The 9580-nt window shown below is 43.3% G+C and overlaps 1 protein-coding gene across 1 annotated transcript in view; it reads left to right on the top strand.

The window, feature by feature from the left end:
• Positions 1–372: 372 nt before the first annotated feature.
• Positions 373–9580, top strand: part of JADE3 (jade family PHD finger 3) — a 51194-nt gene continuing 41986 nt past the window's right edge. Inside the window, exon 1 of the mRNA XM_048492840.1 lies at positions 373–615. The gene's annotated coding sequence lies outside the window, so the exon portion shown is untranslated. The remainder of the gene's footprint in view (positions 616–9580) is intronic.

The following is a 9580-nucleotide window of genomic DNA, read 5'->3' as shown; positions in this document are numbered from 1 at the left end:
AAAATAATCGCAGTGAGTGGCCCTTTGGACTGGCATTCAATTCTCTGGATTGTAGGCTTTTAAAGTGGAAGCGCTTTTATGCTCCAAAGAAAAGGCTGCCCCAGATATTGGGGGCTACGGGAGACCACAGATGGCTGCATTTCTTATGTAGGGCGCTGACTTGAGTCTCACAAGCAACTGTGCAGAGGGCAGCTCGAGGAGAGCCTGGGAAAGGAGCAAGGCCGCGTCGATCCCGAGCGAAAGGGATGCCCCTTTCCAGCGTGCAGGTGGCGGCGACGGGGAACTCCAGCCCAGTCCGGGCACTGCTACTGATGGGGTGGGAGAGAGAAGGGAAGGGGAAGAGGCGGAGCCTGGGAGGCAGCAGCAGCAGTGTCAATAATACAATAGGGCTCTTGTGCCGCCGCCGCCTGGCCTGCCAGGAGGGAGATTGCAAGGGCAAGGGCCTGCGAGCACGGAAGAAAGCAGGGGCGCGCACACGATGAAGGGGGAGGCCGGGTCGTAGCCAAGCCAAAGCTCCGAGAAGGAAATGAGCAGCACCAAGTAGTAGTCGCAGCAGCAGCAGCCCCGGGCCCTGGCGCACGCACACGCCGCCGCCGCCCGCGCCAGAGCCACAAGGTGAGCCGTGCAGCCGCCTGAGCCGGAGGAAGGAGCCCCCGCGAGAGAGGCTGGAGGGGCTTTGTGAGAAGCAACACTTTGGCCTTGCAGCAAGAGGCGGGGGGAGGTCCTCGTAGCAAGCGGCCGGGGATGGCGGGGAGTGCAACCTTCCCGGCCTAGGCTGGCTGGCTGCGGGGGGGGGGGGGGGTGACGGGGCCGTTGCTTGGCCCCCTCTGGCGCGCAGGCGACGTTTGGCGCCAAGGCCTGGGGCGGGAAGGGAAGGGGCAGGGCAGCCATGAGGTGAGCGGGGAGGAGCGGCGGCATTGGCGCCGCCTCAGGTGTCTGTGTGTACGTTTGCAACTGTGGGACACGTGGTTGTGTGTGGTGCGCCGAGTCTCCAGCTCCTCGCCTCAGGAATGTATTGGGTGTATTAAGGATCGGTCTGCCTCTAAGTGACTTCAAAGGTGGAGTTCTTTCTCAGGTGGAACCAAAGGTCTGCAGGAGACTCTTGAATCCCCCAACATTCTTTGTTCTAATAAAAACACACTCTTCCCCCTCCTTGATCTTGAAGGCATTACTCGTTCAGCCACACTGCCTGGATGTGATCTGTTTTTATTTCGGCAGCAAACCACTCAGTCCCTGGCCCACAATGGCAGTCTGCTTCAGGGTGCCTCTGTTCTGCAGGTTTGCAGTAGTTAGCATTAACAACATTTGTCTGGGAAAACGGTCCACAGGTTCTGTGGGAATGTTTTGCAAATCTGTGTAAATATAGCTTTGCTGATTAAGACTGCAGTTGTGTGCTTTTCTCTGACAATAAGACCCCTGAAACTCAGTGGGCTGATTTCTGAATCTACACGACTATGGTGATATAATTTTTGCAGATCTAAGTTAGGACTGTGTTCTGGGTATAGTAATAGAATTGTCTTACTGCTGCTGTTTTGTGTGATACTAGTATACGACTATCTTAGTGAGCTTGTGATATTAAATAAGAAACCAAGTAGCTGAGGAAACTAGAGTATTTAACTTTAGGTGTAGGTGCTGCCTCCAAGCAAAAAAAAATGTTAGTTGATTTGCCTTCTCACTAGAAGAAGAGTTTGGATTTATACTCCACTTTTCTCAACCGCAAGGAGTCCCAGAGCTTCTTGCAAATTCCTTCCTTTACTCTCCCCACAACAGACACCTTGTGAGATAGATGGGGCTGAGTTCAGAAAGAATTGTGACTAGCCCAAAGTCACCCAGCAGGCTTCACGTGTAGGAGCAGGGAATCAAACCTTGTTGTCCAGATCAAAGTCCACCTGCTTTTATCCACTACACCACACTGGCTCTCTTCACCCCACCAGTTATAATGTTTAAAAAAATCCTGCCAGTTAATGTTCAAGTAAAACATCCATAATTATGTATGTATTACAATCCCAAAACAACCCTTAAAAATGTGTGCCCTTAATTCTCAACCTTCACTAGTTAAAATTGATCCAACTGATTATTCAACCAATTTAATCAGATTTCATGTTGAGTATATAGGACAGAGTAAGAAGTTATGGAAGTCTCTTGGAAACAGTTTCTACTTTTGGTAGAAGTTATTAGGTATTTTTCTAAGGTGAGACTTATGATGCTTATGTTTAATGTGCATTTGCTTTGTTGCTTGTCTTGTCTTAAAGCTGAATGTCATACATATTTTCAGGCTGCTGTGAATGTTTTGGGGGTGGGGTGAATGATCTGGAAACAACAGATGTTTCAGCATTACTTAAAGATATAGATAGCAACAGTGTAGATGGAAGACCCTGGAAGATGCATGTAAGAACTGGATAGGTATGTAAGCAGGATATATATGTGTGTTTATGTATATGTATGAATGCATCATTTTAAAAATGCATTTCCATTTGACCTCGTATGTTCTACAGAAAACTGCTGTGAAGCAAATACTAGTAGTAGCTGCTGGTAGCAAGGCAAGCAAGCTGGCAGATAGAAACTGAAATTTTGGCACTTTTTTTTTGGGATTACCTTGATTTTTAAAAAAACTTTATATGTAGTTACTTTACTAACAGTCTGTTGTTCTCATTGATCCTCAGAATGGCTTGGTGTTGCTACTGAGTATTACCAGTATCTAGAAATATCCAGAAATGGCTTCTGTTCTAAAACCCTTTGCACCTTGCTGTCAACAAAGGCAGAAAAATCTTCTGTACCACTTTAATTAGTTCCTCTAGGGCAGTGGTTCTCAACCTTCCTGAAGCCGTGACCCTTTAATACAGTTCCTCATGTTGTGGTGACCCCCAACCCTAACATTTATCCATTTTACAGATGGAGAACATTGATGCAGATAGTCTTAGGCGACCCCTGTGAAAGGGTCGTTCGACCCCAGGTTGCTCTAGGGCTTGTACTGGTATATATGGAAAGTAATTTTTTTCTTTATTTTCTGTTACAGCTATATTTTTTATACCTGTTGTGTTACTAAAAGCTGGGTCCGCATGGATGTCTGTTGGGAAGAATGGGTAATTGAGGTTGAATAGGATTGACTCCCAAATAAATATTTAACTGAAATTGCAGCTTCAGTTGTTTTACACAAAGCTATAGTACTTTATCCAATTTGCTTTTCATTTTATTGAATGCTCTGATTTATTACAGTGAACACAATTACATAGGTTGTTAAAGATAGTAGATTACATAGTAGATTTCTAACATCACCTCTGTTGGATGGATCCTTAAATCCACATTAGTATGGTGATTGGTCACCTCAAAATATTAAGTTTAGAGTTTAGTAGAAATATTTCACAATCAGTGTAGTGGTTTTGCTATTCAAATTCATTGCTGCTTTTTAATGGGGCATGTTGTTGAATGGCCACATTTCTTCTAAATACTTGTTATTTAACATTTTGTGTCATGGGCAATGACAAATCATCTCAGAATGTCTCATGCCTTGAAAATCCTACTGGGTTGCCAGAAGTCCGCTGTGACCTTATTGCAAAGTAAAAACCCCCACAGTGAAATGGAAGCCTAAAAGGCACACCATACATTCCATAAAAAGTATGTGTTTGAGCTACCTGGTATGTACGTTTATCTTCCAAAAACGTACGTTTATCTTCCAAAAACAGAGTTGTTGCTTGTGTGCAAGGTGTGTTGTAATTGACCTTGAAGTTCTCTTTGATCAGAGAGCACTTTATCATGCCGACCGGTCTTATTACAAAATATAAATATTTTCAGGCAAGACTGTTCTTGGTGAACTTTTGGATGTTCCACAAAAGTATGTATGACAAGAATGAACACAAGTTAGAACTGAGAAACATCTTGCTACCAAAATTAATTGGCCAGAAGCCAATTGGTGGTAAGGGAATGTTTAGACAGACTCTTATATTTGGATCCATAAAAATCTGCCTGGTTAGCCACCTGTTTCTGGGTACAGATCAAAGTTCTATTTCCTACCTTTAATACTAGCATAAACAGCTTGGAGCCATTATCTCCCATACTATTAATCTCTTGAGTTAATATCAATCTCTTAAGCTCTGCTCCCTGTGCCTTTCCTTCAGGCTAGTGGCAGCTACAGAGGAGACATTGTCCGTGGTGGCTTCACCTCTGGAACACCCTCCCTCTTCAAGCTTCTCTGGCTCCATTTATCTTTTAGTTGCCAGGCCAAAATTCATCTTATTACTGGACTTTTAATTAGGAGTTTTATTTAACCAGCTTCTTAATGTTCCATCTCTTTTTGATGCACAGTTTTTATGCTGATTAATTGCTTGTTTTTAATGGAACATTTTAATTGTAGGCTGCCTTGAGCAGGACTCAAGGCAGCCTAGGTGGCACAGAGGTGGCACAGAAATATTCTAAATAAATAAATAACGTTTAGATCAGTGACATGAACATGCCTCTATTACCAAAATTTGGCAAATGCTTTGTGAATGGCCACTAACCTGGATAACTTTCAAAGGGGCTTGGACAGATTTATGGAGGAGAAGTTGATCTGTGGCTTCCAATCTTGATCCTCCTTGATCTGAGATTGCAAATGCCTTAGCAGACCAGGTGCTTGGGAGCAGCAGCAGAAGGCCTTTGCTTTCACATCCTGCATGTGAGCTCCCAAAGGCATCTGGTGGGCCACTGCAAGTAGCAGAGTGCTGGACTAGATGGACTCTGGTCTGATCCAGCAGGCTCTTTCTTATGTTCTTATGAATTTGTGTGTCAATTAGTGGGCATGTGGTTTGTTTTATTTGTTTCTTTTTGTTTTCATAGCCTTAAAGTCTGTATGTAAAGCAGCACCAAAAACTATGTTACAATGCTCTGACCTTGATGACTGAGGATAACCTGATATTATCAGATCTCAGAAGCTAAGCAAGGTCAGTGCTGGTTAGTACTTGGATGGGAGACCACCAAAGAATACCAGGGTTTTTATGTAGAAGGCACCTTTGTTAGTCTCTTGCCTGGAAAACCCTACTGGGTTTCCATCAGTTAGTTGTGACTTTATGGCACTTTACACACAATGCTAACAGTGTTTGAAGAGGGTTATAATATTCTACAGTTGCTGTTTCAGTTGACCTGATCCAATGACCCTGATAACAATCCAGAAAGAGGTTTTCTTTTTGAGAGAGAAAGTGTGTGGGTGAGACTGACTGACTGACTTATGGAATCTAAAGAGGCAGGAAAAACCTGACTGTGAAATGTTAATCCTTCACAGAACCTGTGTCAGTGAGTGACATTCTGGGAATGGGTAGAGTTTGGAACTCAAAGCTGCTGACAAAATTATTGGAGAGGGGGAGAACTGGAGGGTCCCAATGTGTTTAGTGTCTGTGTATAGACCTGTGGGGTTTGCAGGGAAATAATGTTTTTGGGAAAAGGACTCTACTCTAGCTAAAGAGGGCAATAAACTTCTAGATAAAGATGAATCTAAAATCCAGGTTCTAAAAACAGCCATGCCATGTATGTAAGAACAGTGGGAGCTGGTTGAGTGAGAGAGATAATGTCAGAGAGGAACCAGTCTCTAGCCAGGAGGAGAATTTAAACTTTGTGTGGGAAAAGAATTCCCATCCCTAGATCTGAAGTAGATAGACTTCAAAAGCTCTGAAGTGATCTAACAGTTTGAGGAAGTCTGAAGAGATAACAGCTTTGCTCAGGTCTTGCAAACTTGGGGCCATGACTTCCTTGATTTTGTCTCTCCATTTCATGTTGAGTCTTCCTCTTTTCCTTCTGCCCTCAACTTTTTCTGGCATTATTGTCTTCTCATAATGTGACCAAAGTACAACAGCTTCAGTTTAGTCATTTTGGCTTCTAGGCAGAGTTCAGGCTTGACTTGATGTATAATCTACTAATTTGACTTTTTGATGGTCCATGATATTCCTAAAACTCTCTTCCACACCACATTTCAAATGAATCAACTCTTCCTGTCATCTTTCATCATTGTCCAACTTTCACACCCATAGTTAATAACTGCTGTTCAGCTATAATTCCGCTTTAACCTTCATCAGTAGTTTTTGTTGTCTGGTAGCCTCTCTGCCTTTAGATCAGAAAATCACTACAGTTTCCAAAACCTCTGAAAATGTGACTTTTTTTCTTTCTTCACAGGGAAATTGAAAGAGATTGCTGCATGTTATGCTTTCTTCAGGTTTTTGCACTCCTGTCTGCCTTTCCTTTCCCAAACAATAGCAGTTTTTCACACCTTTTGGGCCACCATTTCAGAATTATCAGAAAGGAACACACACACACACACACACACACACACACACACACACACACACACACACACACACACACACACACACACACACACACACACACACACACACACACACACACACACACACACACACACACACACACACAGGTATCTCACTGGAGCAATAGACCTTGTGAAATTGACATGGTCTAACAAAGTAATGCTAGATCAAAGAAAGAGGGAGGAAGGGCAGCAGACAACCTCCCCAAATGGAGGAAGCAACACGTGGGCAAAATGGTGGATCAGATTGGCTAGGGACACTTCACAGGAGGAGAATTTCTGTGTAAGCAAAAAAGAAAAGAAAAGGGGGGGGGGCAAAACAAGCAACCGCTGGATAAGTATTACATTCATAAATTGCCCAGATGTTGAAGCATTACTTATATTCATTGCTAGTTTTAACATGAAAGAATGCGGGACTCTGATTGCAAAGACTTTCTGAAATCTTACTGCAGTAAGAATGACTTTGCATCTTCTTTAATGAATAATCCTTTAACATTGCAGGGATCATAGGTGGTCTTGTTTTTTGCTCTTAAGAGATCATCACGTATAATGGCATTCACAGCTGCTTATACTGTGTTACTCACATGGTTTTGTAGGCTTGTGTGTGTGTGCAGGAGAATCTGGACTTCTCTAAAGAATCAAAGAGTTAACACAGTCTGTGTGTACTGGCTTTGCTTTGACCTTTTGAACAATAAGCATCTTAGAATTAATCTTTTCATTTATTCATGAAAATCTTTTCATTTATTCATATCTGTAAAGTGTGCTATGTAAAGGGAAAAATACCTTTCCAGGCTAGTTGGCTTGAGAGAAATTTCCCAGGTACCAAACAGAACATCCTTATGCCTAAATTCATTGGAGTATGTGAAAGGACTCTTCACCTCCATCATGACTTGATCCTATATTTTTTTTTAAGAGGGGGATTTTCCTTTGAAATAATAGTCAGAATCTTTGTGGTCTCCATGTGTCTTACAGGGATATAGATTTTCTGCTTTTCCCTTGTACTTGAGGACATCTTCACAAATTCTACTTGAGATGTATGTAGGAAGTTATACATCACTGAGCTAACTAATCATTTAGAAGGTTTATAGATTTTCAGATATAGTAGCTTCTTTGCAGCTAAAACGTTTTATTGTAAACTAGCGGGGCCCGGCCACGCGTTGCTGTGGCAATTGTCCTTCTCATCACAGTCCACAACCCACACAGATGTCCATGAAGATCCAATGATCCGCAGCATAGTCTTTTGGGGTGGTCAAATGGAATCCCTCTTTCCCTTTTCAATTCACATTATTATATGGTGCTGTCTTGGTTTTTTAGTATAAAGTATCCCTTTCCATTCCACAACGGATCCTGCTGTGCGAATCCTGCTGTCCATGAGGCTGGTTGACACGCACAGTCCTGGCTTGGGTAAGGCAGAACTGGGGCAAGGAGGCTATCCCAGTCAGGCAGCAGAGGAAGGGTGGTGAGGCGATCAGATCGAGGCCAGCTCTCAGGGTTCTTAAAGGGCCATGTGCAAAAGAAGCTGAGCCAGTAGTGTTGGTTCGCCCCCACCCCGTGGATTTTCTTAGAAGAAAAAGGCGAACTCCAGCTCGCTTTTAGTAAAAGAAAGCTGTGGTGAATATGGGTGAGGAAGTGGGTAAGTGGTGGTTGGATGTGAGGGAGGGCAGAGTGAGGTGTGTGAGGATGAGTAGGATGTGTATTGTGTGGTAGCAGTGGGTGAGGCACAGAGAGTGAAAGTTACCTGCGTGTGAGGGGGGGGACCCCACCTGACGTCTCACACGGCAAAGTGTGTATGTGTTTTACTTCCACTAACAGTATTACCTATTTACTGTTTTCACTGCTCATCTGTGCCCATCTGCATGAACATTCTAAGCCCTCATACCAATCCTCAGGCCACAGACATGCTGCACGGACATTCTAAGGGTGACAGTTGAACAGAGCCAGCTTCATGGCCTGGTGCGCCAGGAAAAAGATGTTTTACCTGACTCAGGTATGGACTTTCAGCGATTTGAAGGTTCGGTTACCTGCCCAGAACAGGGAGGAACGTCATGTTAAAATTTGGGGGCGATCTGTCTAGCCGTTTCGGCGTTAGGGTATGACTAACAAAGTCACTGTTAGCTTTTTATATATATAGATTCAAACTGATAAGTGGATGATTATTTGCACTGAAAGAAACGAAAATGGGTTTGGCCTTCCTCATACAAATGGGTGGGATTTCAGAGTTGAATATATGGATTCTACATCTGTTTAGAAATCTTTCAGGAAGCAAAGCCTGGAGGGCAAGCGTCATTACAGTTTGATATTCCCCCAAGAATAAAAACTTCCATAACCTCAAGATGGCGAATTCAATTGCAGGGGATGCCTGGGAGAGATATTTCTTTAATCTTTATGAAGACCAGCAGGCCCCAACAAGGCAACATCTTGCCATAACTGACACCCCTTTGTGGCCACCAGTGACACCAGAGGAAGTTAAATCGATGATCTCAAAGCTGCAAGCGGGTAAAGCCCCAGGAAATGACTTCATGCCACCAGAATTACTGAAATCCAATGCAGAATGGTGGGCACCGGTATTGGCCAAACTTTTTTCCCATATTAATAGCACCGGTCATATTCCATCAGACTGGAATGCCGCAATTATCGTTCCCATTTTTAAAAAAGGTTTGTCCACAGAACCAGCTAATTATAGACCAATTAGCCTGCTTAATGTCACGAGCAAGCTTTATACTAAATATCTGAGTACAAAACTTTTAGAATGGATGGATAGGGAAAATATATTGGCAGATGAACAGGCGGGCTTCCGCAAAGGCCGGTCGACAATGGACCAGTGCCTAATACTTAACTATTTGATAGAGAAATATGTAAATATTAAAAAAGGATCTCTATTTGCAGCCTTCATTGACCTTAGAGCCGCATTTGATAATGTCACACGTAGCCGGCTATGGACAAAACTAATGAAAACTAATATTGATAAGCGTCTCCTCCATCTAATTATCAAGTTACACGAAAATACAACTGTGCAGATAAGGTTTACGCATGATGGCAGGCTAACAGCACCCATTCCTACCCAGAAAGGGGTGAGGCAAGGGTGTCTCCTAGCTCCTCATTTATTTAACGTCTATGTTAATACACTTATAACTGCATTTCAAGGGGCAGATACCCACGCACCTTCCCTTACCCCCAATAAAAGAATAGCCATTCTTATGTATGCAGATGATGCAGTGGTATTATCTCTTACAAGGGTGGGACTGAAGAGAGCACTGAGGATTTTTGACCAAAAGTGCACAGAAGAACTGT

Source organism: Sphaerodactylus townsendi, linkage group LG04 (genome assembly GCF_021028975.2).
Source record: "Sphaerodactylus townsendi isolate TG3544 linkage group LG04, MPM_Stown_v2.3, whole genome shotgun sequence".
In the NCBI taxonomy this organism is placed as follows: domain Eukaryota; kingdom Metazoa; phylum Chordata; class Lepidosauria; order Squamata; family Sphaerodactylidae; genus Sphaerodactylus; species Sphaerodactylus townsendi.
Note: the sequence above shows the minus strand (reverse complement) of the source record. Positions and strands in the feature narration are given on the sequence as shown.